This window comes from Hemitrygon akajei, unplaced genomic scaffold, assembly GCF_048418815.1.
Source record: "Hemitrygon akajei unplaced genomic scaffold, sHemAka1.3 Scf000157, whole genome shotgun sequence".
NCBI lineage: Eukaryota > Metazoa > Chordata > Chondrichthyes > Myliobatiformes > Dasyatidae > Hemitrygon > Hemitrygon akajei.
Window position 1 is genome coordinate 182559 of NW_027332043.1, and position 19110 is coordinate 201668.

The window sequence follows — 19110 nt, forward strand, 5'->3', positions numbered from 1 at the left end:
AATACAGGGAAGATGCTGACATGGTTAGAGGGATGGCTGACAGGCAGGGACCAGTGACTGGAATAAAGGGGGCATTTCCTGGTTGTCTGTCAGTGACTAGTAGTGTTCTCCAGAGGCCAGTACTAGAAACCTACTTTTTATACTTTTGTCAATGATGTAGATAAAGAAATTGATGGCTTTGCAGCAACGTTGTCAGAAGTTATGAAGATAGTTGGAGGGGAATGTAGCTCTGGAGAAGCAATGGGATTACAAAAAGAAAGTGGGGCATCAAGGGAAATGATGAGAGGGCAGGTGTATGGGGTTGAATTGATCCGGGATCAGCCATTATTAAATTGTAGAAGGACTTACTGGTTTGAATGGCTTAATTCTACTCCTTTGCCTAATGGTTTTATGGTCTAAGGATATAAAATTTGTAAGAATGGGAAAAAATTGGCAGGTTGAATACAATGTTCAGAAATGAGCTGGTCGTAAAGAAGGAAGATGTTGGTATTCATTTCAAAGTGGAATATAATATAAAAACAGCGAGAGTAGCTGAGTATTTATAAGCAACAGTCCGCACTGTTTGCACTTGGTGTACTGTCAACTGTTTTATGCCCCGTATCTCAGAAAGCATGCGCTCACATCGAGGGGGGGGGGGAGTCCAGATTATGAGGATGATTCTGGGAAAGAAGGGTTAAGATGTAAGGGTGTTGGCCCTGTACACACTGGAATTTAAAAGAATGCGAGTAGATTGTATTGAAACCTACCAAATGTTGAAAAGACTTGTTTAGGTGGATGTGGAGACGATGTTTCATATACAGAGTCTCCAGAAATTGTAGACACAACCTCAGATTTGAGAGGGATCACTTTAGAACAAAGTTAAGTAGGATATTGTTTTTCCAGAGAGTGGTGAATCTGCAGAATGCTCGGCCACAGACAGGTGTGCAAGCCAAGTCCATGGAAATATTGAAAGCAAAAAAAAAGAGAATTTCCTGATTCGTCAGGGCATCAAAGGTGATCCGGGATTAAACATAATTGATTGACGAAGCAGCTTTGATGGGCTGAATGGACTGTCTTAATGTACCACACAGTGACTGCCATTTCGTTGCCAGAAAGCCAGGTGCAGCTCTCCGTCATCTCATAAATGGGCGGGTGATTGAATCACCGAGTTAGCAGATGCCTTGCCAGCTTTGCATATGTGATTCATGCTGAGTTGGAAGCTTTGAGCAGAATGATCAGGTGCTTCAGAAACAGTCTTCCGAATAGGCAAAGTAGGTGGTGGCTTCAGCTGTTCTCTGGATCCACTAGTATAGGTGCTACTGATGCAGTGTCTCCTGGTGAATTAATGAGCTTCTGTTTGCACGAGGTAGCTCCATTGGATGATGCAAAACCTGTGGTTGGAGACACTAAAATCATGAGTTGTTTTTCTTCTCATTTATATCAATATTCCGTGTTATCTCTCGGTATGTACAGGTGCCGGACAAGCACCCACCTTGTACAGCAAGGCGACACAGAGGGAATGCGGACCACTCATGGTCTTTGCAGTGAAACTGTGAACTCTGGAGATGAGAGCTTAGAGAAATTGTAATCATTCGGTATGAGAGACAAGAAATCATACTACATCAATTGTTCTTTTCCCCTTTCTCTCTGGGTTTCACGCTTCAGTGTATCTGTCTAACACACACTCCAATATCTCGCTCTCAGCGCTTCCTCCCTTCTCTTTCCCACTGTCCCTCCAGCCTCTATTTCACCAATGCTCCCTCGCTTTTCCCTATTCTCTCTCTCTCTCTCCCTCCCCCCCTCTCCCTCTCTCTCTCTCTCTCTCCCTCTCTCTCTCACACATATCCCTCAGCATTAGTCTGTTAATATGGATATCTGTCGCGCTCTTTGCCCTCCACATCGCCTTCATGTCACCCACAGGAACGCAGTATTTGACAAAACACTGTGCTGGAGATGTTGGTGAGGTTAAAAGCGGAGACTTGGTTAATTATTACACAACAGACAGTGGGATTAATTTAATTTCTGGAAAGGTGACAGGCTGAGAGTAGTGGGAAATCACGGCAGTGGCTGCTTAGTTCCAGGCGATGACAGCCATTGAACTGAGGGGGGCACATGTCCAGTTCCCGTGGTATGGAGGGGGAGTGAATTTTTTTTTTGAATACCATACAATACCCGGTCCCATTCCTGCACGGTCTCTCCCACCAGCTCTTTCCCCTCCACCTCCTTTACCCCCGATCAGCTTCTCCCCATTCCACACTCTTCCGCTTCCTCTCCAGAACCTCTTTCGAGATCGTCCATTTCCCTTCTTTTTAAGGCAGACTGCTCAGGCTGGATTGATCCTCGTAGACTGGAATAGACTAACTGGGGTGTTCTGACCGATAGCAGGGGAGAAGTATAGATGGGTTACACACTGTGAATGGTCACCCTTGTAGCACAGTTCTCAATAGTACACAGGACAGATTGACGTGGCCGTGCAAGAGGTTCAGAGGGACTATGAGCAATGTCACCCAGAGGTGGTGGTATGGTGGTGAGGGGTATTGGGACCAGGAATACGCTGTCATGGGGCGTAGACAGTGTATGTATGCAGTGATTCTGACTGTCCATCCCCATTATCCAGGCGAACATACAGAAATAGTGGCATTGCCGCCTGCAGACAAAGTGTTTGTAAATAGAATGGTATTGTGTACTAGAATGGGCATGGTCGCCCGAAGGGGAGCTTGATCAACAACCTGTGAATCGCCCTATGCCTATGGCAAATATAGGGTAATGGCCGGCACAGCACAATTTTGTGTGCTTAACACTGCTCTACCTTCTCTAAGCCCATGACTATGTGGCTAGGGACATCTCAAATATCAACTGTAAACTGCTGTGAATGTAATCATTGTTGGCAGAATTTAGATCTGTGAGGAAAGGGCGTACAAGAGCAAGATATACCAGTTAGTTGAGTGGTCCCACAACAACAACCTTAGACTCAACTTCAGCATGACCAAAGAGCTGATTGTGAAGTTCAGGAAGGGCTAAAAAGAGGGAGCAAAGTCAAACAGCATCCAGAGGTCAGGAGTGGAAAGAGCAAGCAATTTAAAGTTCCTGGGTGTCAATATCTCTGACGCCCTAACATGGACACAAAATATTGTATAGGCATAAAGAATGCAATTCAGGGACTTTATTACATTCCGAGTTTGAGGAGATTTGGGTTGTCAACTAAAATACTTGCTAACAACCACTGGACACTGTGGGGAGAAACTCACCTTTGTCAGGCTTCACACGTATATGGTGATACAACTGTGGTACCGCGAAGTCCATGAGGTTGGGATGGCTCGCTCACCCACCCACAGCCGTGGGTGCTGTGTGATTTTCTACCCCCGGCAATCGTCCTTTGGCAAGATATAACATTTCTCACAGTGAATACAAATTATAAAGAAGTATATTTACGAATGTTAACTTAAGCACCTAGTTACCAAAGGAAGGCTGGAAAAAAATGACCTATTATACTTAAGCAGTCACCAGTGCACAGTGGAGATCAAATCATCCAGAAACATTTGTTTCCGCTTGAAATCTACGACAAACAAAAGGGCTCTACTTCCAGAGTATTGGTCCTTCCTCCTGAAGACATTCATTTGCATAAAACACCTTGTTCAAGAGGGGCGGCGTCTTCATCCATCCTCCCTCCTGCATTCTCCCAGCTCCCACCAACAAAGAGCTGCCCTCACAGCATTCTGTAGAACCCTTATCAATTCTACCATCCTGACTGGATGACACTACATTCTTAAGTTGTACAGTAAATCCCCATCTCAGATCAAACCCTACAAGCTTATAATAAAACAGACTTCTCTCACAAAATTGATAAACTGAAATGCCTACAGCATAGCAGACAGAATGTTAATCAGGGTGTTACACTTACATGACTTTATTTCTTAGAACAAGATTTTGATGATTGATAATTGCCACTTAATTGTACCTGTGTAAATTGTCAGATTGAGTGAACCTGCAGCAGTATCCGGCGATGTGCTGTACGGTGGGGGTGGGGGCGGGATGGTGATTGATAAGTTCCTGGCCTGATGTAGAAAGAGTCAATTTTAGAGAACCGAACACATTTAATTTTCAACATCGTCCCGTCCTACATTTACACACTTTGCCCAGCGGCCGTGGAGCATACGGATCTTGCACATCTGCAGGGGTGATTGATAGGTTTGTCGCCTAAGAAACATGGAACAATACAGCAGAATACAGGCCTTTCGGCCCACAATGCTGTGCCGACCCATAAACCCTGACTCCCATATAAACCACCCCACACACACACACATTAAATTCCTCCATGTAACTGTCTAGTAGTCTCTTAAATTTCACCAGGGTATCTGCCTCCACCATTGACTCAGGCAGTGCATTCCACGCACCAACCACTCTCTGTGTAAAAAGCCTTAATCTAATATCCCCCTTGAACTTTTCACCCCTTACCTGAATGCCATGTCCTCTTGAATTGAGTGGTGCCCTGGGGAAGAGGCACTGGCTGTCCACTCTATTTATTCCTCTTAATATCTTATATACCTCTATCATGTCTCCGCTCATCCTCCATCTCTCCAGAGAGTAAAGCCCAGTCTCCCCTAATCTCTGATCATAATGCATACTCTCTAAACCAGGCAGCATCCTGGTAAATCTCCTCTGTACCCTTTCCAATGCTTCCACATCCTTCCTATAGTGAGGCGACCAAAACTGGATACATTACTCCAAGTGTGGCCTAAGCAGACTTTTATAGAGCTGCATCATTAACCCGCGACTCTTAAACTTTATCCCTGGACGTATCAAAGCTAACACTGCATAAGCTTTCTTAACTACCCTATCTACCTGTGAGACTGCTTTTAGGGATCTGTGGACATGCACTCCAGATACCTCTGCTCCTCCAAACTCCCAGGAATCCTGCCCTTTCTTTTGTACTCTGCCTTTGGAGTTTGGCTTACCACCACACACTTCTCTGGTTTGAACTCCATCTGCCACTTCTCAGCCCACTTCTGCATCCTATCAATGTCTCTCTGCAATCTTCGACAATCCTCCGCACTATCCCCAACACCACCATCCTCTGTGCATCTGAAACTTGTCAACCCACCCTTCTGCCCCAACATCCAGGTTGTTAATAAAAATCATTGTGGAACAACACTGGTCACAATCCTCCAATCCGACTCTCTCCACCACGACCCTCTGCTTTCTGTCGGCAAGCCAATTCTGAAACCTGGTCAAACTTCACTGGATACCATACCTTCTGACTCTCTGAATAAGCCTACCATGTGGTACCTTGTCAAATGCCTTACTAAAATCCATGTAGATAATATCCACTGCACTACCCTCATCTATATGCCTGGTCACCTACTCAAAGAACTCTATCAGGCTTGTTAGACTCGATCTCCCCTTCACAAAGCCATGCTGACTGTCCCTGATCAGACCATGAATCTCTAAATGCCCATAGACTCTATCTCTAAGAAGCTTTACCAACAGCTTTCCCACCACAGGCATAAGGCTCACTGGTCTATAATTACCTGGACTAATTCTACGAACTTTTTTGAACATGGGGACAACCTTCACCCGTCCCCCCAATCTTCCGGTACCATTCCAGTGGACAACGAGGACACAAATATCCAGGCTCATCAATCTCTTCTCTCGCCTCATGGAGCAGCCTGGGGAATAAACCTTCAGACCTCAGGGACTTATCTGTCCTTTTTTCTTAACAAATCCAACAGCTCTTCTCCCTTAATATCAACATGCTCCTGAACATCATCCTCACTAATATTGTCCTCACCATCATCAAGTTTCCACGCATTGGTGAATACCAAATAGAAGTATTCATTGAGCACCTCACTCATTTCCACAGCCTCCAGAAACACCTTCCCAACTTTATCTCTATTCCGTCCTATCTTCACTCCTGTAAACCTTTTCTTCTTCAGATAATTGAAGAATGCCTTGGGGTTTTCCTCTAGACTACTCGCCAAGGCCTTTTCATACACCGTTCTTGCTCTCCTCAGCCCCTTCTTAAGCTCCTTTCTTGCTACCCTATATTCCTCAATAGACTCATCTGATCCTCACTTCCTGAGCCTCATATATGCTGCCTTCTTCCAACTGACTAGATTTTCCACCTCACTTGTTAACCGTGGTTCCTTCACTCTACAATTCTTTAGCTTCCTCACCAGGACAAATTAATCCCTAACATCCTGCAAGAGCTCCCTAACCATCGACCACATGTCCATACATTTCCCTGCAAATACATCTTCCCAATTCACACCTGCAAGTTCTAGTCTTATAGACATAATTTGCCCTTCCCCAATTAATAATTTTCCTGTCCTGTCTGATTTTATCCTTTTCCACGATAATGTTAATGGCCAGGGAGTAGTGGTCAGTGTCTCCCAGATGCTCATCCACTGAAAGACCTGTGACCTGTCCCGGTTCATTTCCAAATACTAGATCTAGTATGGCATTCCCTCTAGTCGGCCTGTCAACATACTGTGACAGAAACCCGTTCTGGACACACTCAATAAAATCTGCCCCTTCTAAACCCCAATGCATTCTTCAATTATGTGATGACAGGACCGACTAGAGATGAAGGTGGGAAGACGTGCCTGGAGGCTGTGGAAGTGAGCGACGTCCTCAATGAATTCTTCTCTTCGGTTTTCACCAATGAGAGGGAATTTGATGACGGTGAGGACAATATGAGTGAGGTTGATGTTCTGGGCATGTTGATATCAAGGGAGAAGAGGGGTTGGAGTTGTTAAAATGCATTAGGACGGAGAAGTCCCCGGGGCCTGATGGAATATTCCCCAGGCTGCTCCACGTTTCAAGGGAAAAGACTGCTGAGCCTCTGGCTAGGATTTCTATGTCCTCGTTGTCCCCTTGTTCAAAAAAGTTAGTAGAGATAGTCTGGGTAATTATAGACCAGTGAGTCTTACGTCTGTAAAAGATTCTTAGAGATAGAATCTAAGGGCATTTAAAGAATCATGTTCTGCTCAGAGACAGTCAGCATGGCTTTGTGAAGGGCAGATCATGTCTAACAAGCCTGACAGAGTTCTTTGAGGAGGTGACCAGGCACATAGATGAGGTTAGTGCAGTGGATGTGATTTACATTGTTTTAATGAGGCATTTGACAAGATGCCACATGGTAGTTTATTCCGAAAGTCAGAAGGCATGGGATCCAGGGAAGTTTGGCCAGGTGGATTCAGAATTGGCTGGCCTGCAGATAGCAGAGTGTTGTGGTGGATGGAATACATTCAGATTGGCTGGTTGTTACTAGTAGTGTTCCCACAAGGATCGATTCTGGGACCTCTACCTTCGTGAATTTTGTTACCGACCTGGATATATGGGTAGAAGGTTGGGTTGGCAAGTTTGCAGACGAAACAAAGGTTGGTGGTGTCATGGATAGTATTGAGGATTGTTGACGATTGCAGAGACACATTAATAGGATGCAGAAGTGGGCTGAGAAGTGGCAGATGGAGTTCAATCCGGAGAAGTCTGAGGTGGTACACCTTGGAAAGACAAACTCCAAGGCAGAGTACAAAGTAAATAGTAGGGTACAGGGGAGTGTGGGTACATGTCCACAGATCCCTGAAAGTTGACTCACAGGTAGATCAGGTAGTTAAGAAAGTGTATGGAGTGTTAGCCTTCATAAGTCGAGGGATAGAGCTTAAGAGTTGCGGGGTAGTGATGCAGCTGTATAAAACTCTAGTTAGACCACAGTTGGAGTATTGTGTCAAGTTCTGGTCGCCTCACTATAGGAAAGATGTGGAAGCATTGGAAAGGGTACAGGTATGATTTCCCAGAATGCTGCCTGGTTTAGAGGGTATGCATTATGATCACAGATTAAGGAAGCTAGTTTTTACTCTTTGGAGAGAAGGAGGATGAGAGGAGACATGATAAAGATATACAAGATATTAAGAGGAATAGATAGAGTGGACAGCCAGCGCTTCTTCCCCAGGGCACCACTGCTCAGTAGAAGAGGACATGGCTTTAATGTAAGGGGACGAATGTTCAAGGGAGATATTAGATGAAGGTTTTTTACACAGAGAGTCGTTGGTGCGTGGAATGCACTACCTGAGTCAGTGGTGGAGGCAGATACACGAGTGAAATTTAAGAGACTACTAGACAGGTATATTGAGGAATTTAAGGTGGAGGGTTATATGGAGGTAGGGTTTAAGGGTCGGCACAGCATTGTGGGCCGATTGTCCTGTATTGTGCAGTATTGTTCTATGTTCTATGTTCCTTGTACTATGTCCTTTCCCACCTTCCCCTCTGAGCTGAGGGACCAGTCTCGGTGTCGGAAACGCAACCGTCCCCAGCAACAGTATCCAAGACGGCATACTTATTATTGAAGTTAGTGTTAGGGGTTTGGAAAGGGGTCCAGAAGAGACCCTATGAACTGTGCTGTTTTTAAGAGAGAGGGGGAGGCATCCCGAGCAATGAGAGAGAGAGAGAGAGAGAGACAGACAGACAGACAGACAGACAGACAGAAATTGCCCGAAAGAATGATGATGTTAAGGTTCCTCTGCTGATTGTTCACCTTCCACCTTTCAACCGTACTTGCCTGCTTGTACGATTTCTGCAGAAAGTGATGGGAGGAGCATTTTGATGGACAGCTGATGACCAGCATGTGGAGATAAGAAGCATATCCGCTGGGCCACAGACAGACACACCACGAGACACACACTGTGTCGGACACTGAATGAGCTTTGTGCACCCACGTGAAGGTGGGGTTTTGGAGGATCATTTCGGGGAAATCGATCAGTGGCTCACAGTGTGAAAAAGTGCGACTGGTGGGGAATTATTTTTGTGTCCACCCTTGCCTGGGTGATAACTTCACCACTGAAGAACGGTTGTACGAATCATGGTCATAGTCGGTGACCACAACAGGACTTCAGAAGACAACGAGAAGATCGACGGCATCACCTCTCTCTCTCTCTCTCCCTCCCTCCAACGTTACTCAACTAAATATGATGAAGTGAACTGAACTGTCTTCATCATCGTAAGATTGTATCCAATTACCCCTGGGTTTGAAAGAGTCTAGTTTTGTTCCTATTTCCACACATACATATATATCTATATCATTGCTAACCTGTTTGATATATTTGCATTTATATTACTGTATTGCGTAATTTACTAATAAACATTATTATTTTATAGCAATACCAGACTCCAGTGTGTTTTCCATTTCTGCTGGTTCTTTAATCCGATCCATGTGGACGCGTCCAAAATTGGGGCCTACGTCCGGGGCTTTGAACAAAATTGTGTGGGGGATTGTTTGAATTGAATGAGGTACATTCCCTTATTTTGATTTGGTTGTGTGGAAAAACAGCAGAAATGGAGTTTGAGTGTACTAAGTTTATGGTGCATCCAACCCCTGACGCGTTGGATGAGGCTAAGAGGGATGTAGTGATGGGTATCGCTTGTAAGCTAAAGATTAAAGTGACCACTTGCACGAGGAGGGCTCAGGTACAGCTGTTAAAAGCACAACATAATGTAGCCGAGGGGAAATTCGAAGAGGAGGCATTGGAGATGTTTGTTGAGGGTAAAGCACTTACTGAGGCTGAGGTTCAGCTTCAAGCAGATAAAATGAAGTAAGAACATGAGTTCCGAGTAAAAAAATAAGAAACTGGCTGCTGAGGAAGCAAAAAGGCAGAGAGAGGAGCAAAATAAAAATCCGGAAATTGTGACATTAAAGGAGAGAGCTCTCACAGAAGAGGAGGTTCAGAGAGAGTCAGTAGTAATTTATCTTAGAGATGGGGTGTTGATGAGGAAGTAGAGACCACCTACTGTGCGTGCAGATGAGGATTGGGCTATTGAACATCAAGTGGTGGTCCCGGAAGTTTACAGGGTTGAAATTTTAAATGTGGCTCATAGTCTGTCTTTAGGTGGACACTTTGAAGTGGAAAAGCCAATAAATGAAATTGTTGAAGGAATTCTACTGGCCTAATTTAAGGAAGAAGGTTGTGAACTTGTCCAGGACTTGCCATATCTTTCAGGGTGCAGGAAAACCTAATCAGGTGATCCCAAAAGCACCATTTAGGCTGATACCTGTTTTTGGTGAACCATTTTCCAGGGTCATGGATTGAATGGGTCTTTTGCCAAAGACTGCAGCTGGCTACAAGTATGTGTTAACCATCATGTGTGCTGTGTCTAGGTTCCATGGAATGGTGCCCCTGCGGAACATCAAGGTAAAAAACACTTATCAAATTCTCCACACCAGTAGGTCTAACTAAAGAGATTCAATCTGACCAGGGTAGTAACTTTACATCGAGAACATTCCAGGGGATAGTTAAAGAGTTGCGAGCTAAGCATATTGTGTCACCTTTGACCTTACTCAGAGAGCAATGGTCAGGTCAGAATGTAAATGTGATCAGGTGTTGTCATGACTCCGACCTCGCACTAGTGAGTACTGTCATGACAACGGAGGAGTTTGTCGTGGCTAGTACTGGAGGACAAAATCATTTTACTGAACTCCCTGTAGTTTTCACAAGACTCAGAAAGTCTGATGTTTTTTGAAAAATATTGTGGGAAAATTCAACATTTGCAGTCAAAGCAGCAAAAAAATTGAAGATTTTAATTAGCCGGCATAAAGGTTTATTCCCTGATATTCTCAGACTGTGCACGACGGCAGTGCATGACATCACTGTCAAGTCAGCCCAGCCCATTAAAAAGCATCCCTACAGAATGAACTTGGAGAAAAGTAAGCTGGTGGAAAAAAGAAATTGACTACATGCTTGCAGCTGGTATCATTTGGCGACCTACCTCAGACTGGGCAGCGTCTTGTGTTCTTGTGCCGAAATCGGACGGTAACGTGATATCCTGTACTGACTACAGGAAAGTCAATGCCATCACAAAGACAGATGCTGATCCTATCCCGGGAGTAGATGATTGCATTGATAAAGTGGGGTCGGCTAAGTACCTTACAAAAATTGACTTGCTGAAAGGATATTGGTGATTTCCTTTGAGTGAAATGGCTCGAGAAATCACAGCGTTTGTCACACCTTCAGGGCTATATGAATATAATGTTTAACCTTTTGGAATGAAAAACGCTCCAGGAACATTTAAAAGGATGATTGACTCGGTAATTAGAGGTTTAGAAAACACAGGGGCTTATATCGATGATTTAGTGGTCCGGAGTGACACGTGGGAAGAGCACACTATAGCTGTGGGGAAATTGTTTGAGCAACTGTAAACTATATTGTGTTATAATCCCATATTCAGAGCAACTGACTTTTCCAAACCATTCTCCATAGCAACAGATGCTAGTGACAAGGCTGCTGGAGCCGTATTATTGCAGAAATGTGTGGATGACATTGAACACCCAGTGACTTATTTCTCCAAGAAATTTAATTTTTTCTCCAGAAAAAAACTATTCCACTATGGAAAAAGAGTTACTGCCACTTATTCTGTCTTTGCAACATTTCAAAGTTTATATTTGTCCTGCCCACAAGCCACAGATAGCTCACACAGATCATAATCCCTTAGTGTTTCTGGCTAATATGAAAAATAAGAACAGAATGTTGTTGAATTGGAGTCTGATATTGCAAGAATATGACCTCGAAATTAGACATGTCAAAGGTACTGACAACATCATAGCCAATTATTTACCTAGATGTTAAGTTTGAAACTGTACCCGCTTTACTCTGTTATCTGATGATTACTCATGTATTGTTATAAACTCTGTAATTCACATTTAACCTGAAATTTTTGCCCCCATAAAAATTTCTTAAAAGGAGGGGGTGTTGGGGGTCACCCTAGGGGTCCAGAACAGACACTATAAATGGTGCTGCTTTTAAGAGAGAGAGGGCGAGGCTTCCAGAGCAATGAGAGAGAGAGAGCGAAACTGCTCGAAAGACTGATGTTATGGTTCCTCTGCTGATTGTTCACCTTTCACAAGGTTACTTGATTGCTTGTATGGTTTCTGCAAAAAGCGGTGGGAGGAGCAGGTTGATGGCCAACTGGTGTCCAGCATGTGGAGATAAAGAGCAGATCCACTGTTACACAGACAGACACACCAGGAGACACACACAGTGTCAGACACTGAACGATAATTGTGCACCCACGTGAATTTGGGGTTTTGGAGGATCAATTGGGGGAAATCGATCAGGGGCTCACAGTGTGAAAAGGTGCAAATGGTGGGGAATTATTTGAATTATTTGTGTGCCCACCCTTGCCTAGGTGATAACGGTTGTATGTATCATGGTCATAGTCAATGATCACAACAGGACTTCGGAAGACAACGGGAAGATCGACGACATCACCTCTCTCTCAAACATTACTCAACTAAATACCACGAACTGAACTGAACTCTCTTCATCATCTTAAGACTGTATCCAATTACCCCTAGGTTTGAAAGAGCCTAGTTTTGTTCCTATTTCCACACATACATATATATCTATATCTGTATCATTGCTAACTTGTTTGATATATTTGCATTTATATTACTGTATTGAGTAATTTACTAATAAACATTATTAGTTTATAGCAATACCAGACTCAAAAGTGTTTTCCATTTCTGCTGGTTCTTTAACCCGGTCACTGGGTACGTGACAATAGAAAGAGATGGGTTATTTACTTCAATCATTCTGCACTACCACTCAAAGAGTTGTACTGCATGTGCATGTAAAGACAGCCGTATAACTGATCTCCTTCTACCTTAGGCCACAAACTAGTCTCCTTCTCCTTGTTCACAGGTCACGGGGGGAAGGCCGTGGAGTCGGTGCTGAGGCAGAGGGGGGAAAGATCAGCCAGGATTGAATTCCGGAGCAGAGTTGATGGGGCCAGATGGCCAAATTCTGCTGCTGTGTCTTATGGGCTTATAGATAGGTGTGTGGATCTGAGACTGTGAAGGGCTATGGTCCAGATTCTCTCTCCACAGTGTAACACCCCGGGAAATGTTTCACCGCTAACGTAATGTTCTCTCTGTAGAAGCAGTGTTTGAGTTATGGGGAAAAATAACAGCTGCTTTGGAATGTGAGGTGGCTCCTTTGTTTGGAGGGAGGTGAAGAGGGAAGACGCTGGAGAGAAGCGGTGGTAGGACTGGACACATTGGGGAAATTGTAATTAGATGGAGACAGGCACCGAGATCGATGGAGGGTCGATGAACTGAGCTCCAACTTGTGCACATTGACTGTTTAATTATAAGGGGACCTTTGTTTTTTTAATCTTTCTTATCTTTACTAATCTTTCAGCTAATATTCACAAATATCTTTAATCGTATTCAGTGTGCTGTCTGTTATTTCTGGGCATTGAGCTGTATGTAACAGGGTAGCAAATTACAAAGAATTCACACAAACCGGGTCTGGGGTGGGTGCGCCGCATCAGTCTCGCGAGTTTGGCGGGACCAGAGTGTGTCTTTCCTGAACTTACGCAGCCCAGGAAAGCAGCCGGGACCTAGGCACATGGTCGAGTGATTTTTCAAATAAAATAAATTTCCACGACATCGGTGGACTGATGACCATTAGGTCCCTGGGGTTTATCAGCTCTGAAGAGTCGAGTTCTGTAGTTTTAATCTCACAGTTGTAAATTTTATCATCTCTTTCTCACTTATTTAGATTTCTAATGCTTTTGGAATCTATTTCCTTATGACACCTGTTGTGTCATTCGTGGTGTGGATTATCAGCGGGCTAGTATCTACCCTCCTGTTTTCCAAAGGAATACATGTTTTAAATTTGAGCAAAAAGTTACAAAGGCGAACAGACATAAGAAAATGAGTCTGATGAAAGTTTTCAGGTCGAATTGCTAACTGTTTACGAATTTCCATAGGTGATGCCTGGCCTCCAGAGTTCCTACTGCAATTTGTGCTTGCTGCATGCAGATTTCCAACATCTGCAGATTTTCTCGCGTTTCGGATAAGAAATGAATCTTTCCTTTAGTGAATGCGACCAAAGGGGTTCACCAAAACACTAAATTGACGGGTATATTGTTTCACATACAAAATGCTGGAGGAACTCAGCAGGCCAGCCAGCAACTGTGGGAAAAAATACAGTCGACAGATCGGGCGAGACCCTTCGGAGAAAAAAAAACTGAGGAGTAGATTTATAAATTGGAGCGGTGTGAGGAAGGAGAGAAAATCCAGATGATAGGTGAATCCTGAAGGGGGAGGGATGAAGTACAGATGCTGGGAGGTTGATTGATGAAAGAGACAGAGGGCCACGGGAAAAAGGGGGAGGGGCAGATTTTCTCTTGTTTGCAAATTTAATTGTTTCTAAAGCTTTTCGTGGTTTGCACGCGGTCATTCAAAGACAACAAACAACTTGTGTTCCTACTCTCTCACCGGGATGATTTTAAAACCTCCCCGACACACCACAATGCAGCTTCGATCTTGGATAAACCAATGGGAAATCCTAACCGTGCCAATGATTTCAAAACAAAAACAGCGGCCGAACACATAATATCGCCGGCAGAAGAGAGCCGGTGACTCCTGGATCCCTGACTCCAAAACAAAGACACTTTAACAAAAGTGCTGCGTGAATGAATACCGTGAAACAAACATCAGAAGCGGCAGTATTCTCGCCGAGATCCCACTTAAAATTTCTATCACTTGTTCGATATATTTTCCGAATCGATTAATGCAGCCAAACAGCTGAGGGGCCTTTGGCTGACCTGAGCGGTGCAGGCTGTTATCCTGTGGGGCTCAGAATCTCTGAGCAAGCAGCCGCCTGCCCGCAGGGCGAATTCCAACATACACATTCCTCAGGAGAGGGAGCGGCCTCTCTGCTGAAATCGGAGCAGCCGGCTCGGTAGCTTGCTGTCAATCAATACTGAAGGAACTTGGTTTAATATATTGTTTAACCATTCCTTCTCCACGGAATGGCAGCAAAATCGATAGAGATAATATTTATGTGATATCGAATCTGAGAGTGAATTAGTACCGTTAGAGTTGCTGCCCGAAATGCTGAGGGTTTATAATCTTTTTTTTCTTTTTTTTCGTGGTCGGTGCACTGCCCTGATTCCTCCAGGTTGTTACAGCCAAGGGTGTTAATGGGAACAAGGTCCCTCTGCCTATTAAATGCTCCCAATGGCGTTCACCTAAATAGCCTTTGACAACCAAGTCCGGCTCCTGGCCTGCACGTGTCGCTTAGCTACTGACCCCGACGGAACAGTTTCTACTGACAGGAGACGGGGCAAGAGTCTTAATATTTGCCGTTTCGGGCAGATGTGGCTCGTCAGCCGCGGTTGACAGTTCGATTGGAAGGAATACTCTGCTCTCAAACCTCCGCTACCTTATGGCTGGATCTACTCACGAGAAAGGATTCGATCGTAAACACAGAGGGAAAACTCCGGAGCTGCAGTTCCTAAATTGATTTCAACGCTGACTGGCAACTCCTGAGACGCTGCCGGTGCCAAACTGTATGGATCTCTGCCGATCCTTGCTGTTCATTATGCGCGTGGAGCGGGGCAGCCTGCTACATGGGCAACAGCTTGCTCTCCGTATCGTACTGACCTGGTTTGCGTATCTAGACAGCTAGGGCACAACATCGATGCTCAACTGTGGCCGACAGAGGCCCTCACCTCACACTGCCCTACGAAAGGGACCCAAATAGTCGAGTGTCAGATTGTGCCCCGTGACTGATTGTGTGTGACTGATCACACACCGCGTCAGTGGGAGAGTGATGCAGCAGGACTGGTAGAAACACTGACATCCTCGGCCTGGGGAAGAGGTGGACACCGCAGCCATGGTGCCACCCACCTGACACAGCTGTCGGGTCTGGCTTTGGTGGCGCTGCAGAGGAGGTTCACCGGGTTGATTCCTGAAATGGGGGGGGGGAGGGGGAGTGATTAGACTACGGGGAACTATTGACTCACCTGGGACTGTACTCGCTGGAATTCAGAAGATTGAGAAGAGATCTGATAGGTACATATAAAAATATAACAGGGATGGAAAAATAGAGGCAGGAAAGTTTTTTTTCCCAGTGGTAGGAAAGACTAGAACGAGGATGCATAGTCTCAAGATTCGGGGAGTAGATTTAGGATGGAGATCTTCTTTCCCAGAGAGTGGAGAATTCTCCGCCCGATAAAGCAGTTGAGCATACCTCAGTAAATATACTTAAGACAAGGTTGGATAGGTTTTTAAATACTAGGGGAATTCAGGGTGATGGGGAGAAGGCAGGCAGGTGGAGATGAGTTCATGATCAGATCAGCCATGGCCTTACTGAATGGTAGAGCCGGCTCGACGGGGCAGTTGGCCGACTTCTGCTCCTATTAACTCTGTTCTTACTTCTTATCTTCGACCGGAGCAGGTCAGACCCTGGGTTGAGGAGGAGGAGTACAGCGAACAGGGGAATCCCTGAGGGGAACAAGGTGAAACACATGCAGAAATATAAAAAGCTGCGTTAACCTTACCTCATGTCCGCATTTATCTTCTCAGTTGATTTCTGGGCCGATCTCACAAGTTATCTCCTTATTATTCAATCCCAGCTGTCCCCGACCTGGCGCCCACGGATAATGGTAAGGGTCCATCGCATCTAATCGGTCGGGAAAGCTTGCTCGACCCCAAACGTGGGACGGACGTCCTCTCGTTAAAGTCTGCAAGTCCCAGGCTGTGAATTCGAGCCGCCCACGCTCTGCGAGATCCGAAGCTCCGCCCAGCAGGTCCCGTCCTGCCCGGGGCAAGACGAGTTTCACCTTAAACGTCCCAGCACAGAGTCAGTCACCTGCTCATTCGGAATCAAATCAGAGCCCTTCCCCAGCTCCCTCCCACTTCAACTGTGAACAAGATATGTCAAGCCCTTTGCTAAACAAATGCAGGGAATTCAGCAAAAACTAATCTGTAAATCAATTTCCTTGTTTCATTTTGTGTTTAATTACAGAAGTTTGGCTATAAAATTCATGTTATTTTGCATGCATTTTTTTATGTAAAAGTGGTCGCGGAACCCCCGCCCCTTAAGTCACCCCCGTGTAAGATAAGTCATACGAAAGAGGAACTGTCCAAAACGACGAATCGGGAAGGTTGCTTTTCTGGCTCGCTGGGTATTTGCTCCTCTCGCCGGATCACTTCCAGTCGGGTTTCGGGAGCCTGATGTTGGCTCTCTAACTGCTCAGCGGCATGAGTCTCTCAAATATTCGCCGGCCTCCATGAGTATTCAATATTGGGTATCTCCTGCAACTAATAAAGTGGCCACTGAGTGTATGTGCTCGTGGTCTTCTGCTGCTGTAGCCCATCCACTGCCAGGCTCCTCAAGGCTTATTCAAAATGCTTTCATGTTGGGATTATTTTTTTGAATAACGCTCGCTTTCCAGAGATCCCGCTTGCAGAATCGTTCCTGGCGGGAAACGTCCTGCAAGATCGGGGATGCTGACTGATGTAAATTTCCGTTCGAATTCCCAGCGGATAGACCATGCCCCATTTCACTTGTATTTAAATCCAGTGGTCATTAGCGGGGGCAATGGAACTCTTTGCCTCAGGCAGCTGTGCTGAATGGAGATGAGAAGGAATTCATTTCGCCAGAGAGTGGTGAATCTGTGGAATTCTTTGCCACTGGTGGCTGTGGAGACCAAGGCTTTAAGTATATTTAAGGCAGAGTTTGATAGATTCTTGATGGGCTAGGACATGAAGTGATACCGGAGAACAGAGAACATAGAAATCTACAGCACATTTCAGGTCCTTCGGCCCACAATGCTGAGCCGACCATGTAACCGCCTCTGGAAAATGACTAGAATTTCCCTACGATATAGCCTTCTATCTTTTTCTAAGCTCCATGTTCCTGACTAAGACTCTCTTAGAAGACCCTATTTTATGCGCCTTTTCCACCGTCGCTGGCAGTTCAATCCACTCACTCACCAGTTTCTGTGTGAAAGACATCCCTTCCGTACCTACCTCCAAGCACATTATAACTATGGAACACCTCCCACCATCGCCTCCCTCCTTCTGTTAGGTTGAACAATCATGCATTTTCATTACGAAGTCAGGGGCTGAGGAGAAACTGTATTGAGAGGTAAAATTATGGGGCATTGATACTGCAGATCAGTGGTTCCCAAACTTTTTGATTCTAAATGACCAATATCATTTGTCAAGGAGAGAGTAGACATGCGGGGGATGGAAATGAGAGTTCATTGAGAGTGGGGCAAGTTTTCTCAGTTGTTTTTCCCTGGTTATCAATTTTATCCTGTATCTAAGGCTACCACCAGCATATTTTGTGTTATCTGCAATCTGTTTGGATTTATTCTCTCTGCCTGTCACTGCGGTTCGAATAATATGGCCCAAGTGCGAACTGACGGACACTGAATCGGGTCGATAGGTCACAGACTTCAATGTGATTAGTGTAAAAAGTGGAAGAAAACAATAAATACTAGGCCAAATAGGGCCGCTAGCTAAAACTAAAGTCATCTAGGGATAACTGTACATTCTTGTGTGTCTTTAGTGTGTTAATGTTCACAACGTAGATAAATGAGCATAATATCACTACTGAAATAAAAGGGGAACAAATGCCGCCTATGATCAGATGCAGAACCAATTACAGAAACAAATGAGAATATCATGAATGTATCTTTCATTGATAAGATTTAGCCACTGCATTCAATCATTGACAACTAATTGGCAGTGGTACAATGTAAACACCAATGCTATTGAACAGAAAATCCTACCAAATGTAGTGGTTACTGCCCAGTCCATACGGGGTAAAGGCCTCCCAACTGTTCTGTACATCTACATGAAGAGCTATGGCAGGAAAGCAGAATCCATCATCAGGAAATCCCCAATACCCAGGACATGCTCTCTTCTCGCTGTTGCCATCAGGCTTGTGGTACAGGAGCTGTCAGACTCACACCACTAGTTTCAGGAACAGTTACCACTCTTCAATCATCATGCTCTTGACTCAAAGGGGATAACTTCACTTGACTTCACCCATCATTGAAATGTTTCCAGAACCAATGGACTCTCTTTCAAGAACTCTTCATCTCATGTTTTTGATATGTAGGAATTTTATTTATTATCGTCTCTTCATTTTGTATTTGCTCAGGTTGTTGTCTTCTGCACTCTGGTTGAACGCCATAGTTGGGCAATCTATTGTTGATTCTGCTGTGATTATTCTTCTATAGATGGCAAGAGAATTAATCTCAGGGTTTTTTATGGTGATGTATAATTGCTTTAATAATATGTAACCTCCTGGTAAGCCTCAGGCACGCTTAGGTCGC

The 19110-nt window shown here is 44.7% G+C and overlaps 1 long non-coding RNA gene across 1 annotated transcript; it reads right to left on the bottom strand.

Annotated features, from left to right (window-relative positions):
- Positions 1–633: 633 nt before the first annotated feature.
- LOC140724063 (uncharacterized) lies at positions 634–16527 on the bottom strand. The gene is made up of 3 exons (XR_012098031.1): positions 16321–16527; positions 3228–3353; positions 634–1370 (listed from the first exon to the last, which is right to left on the bottom strand). It is a non-coding gene; the product is annotated as an uncharacterized lncRNA (long non-coding RNA).
- Positions 16528–19110: the final 2583 nt, after the last annotated feature.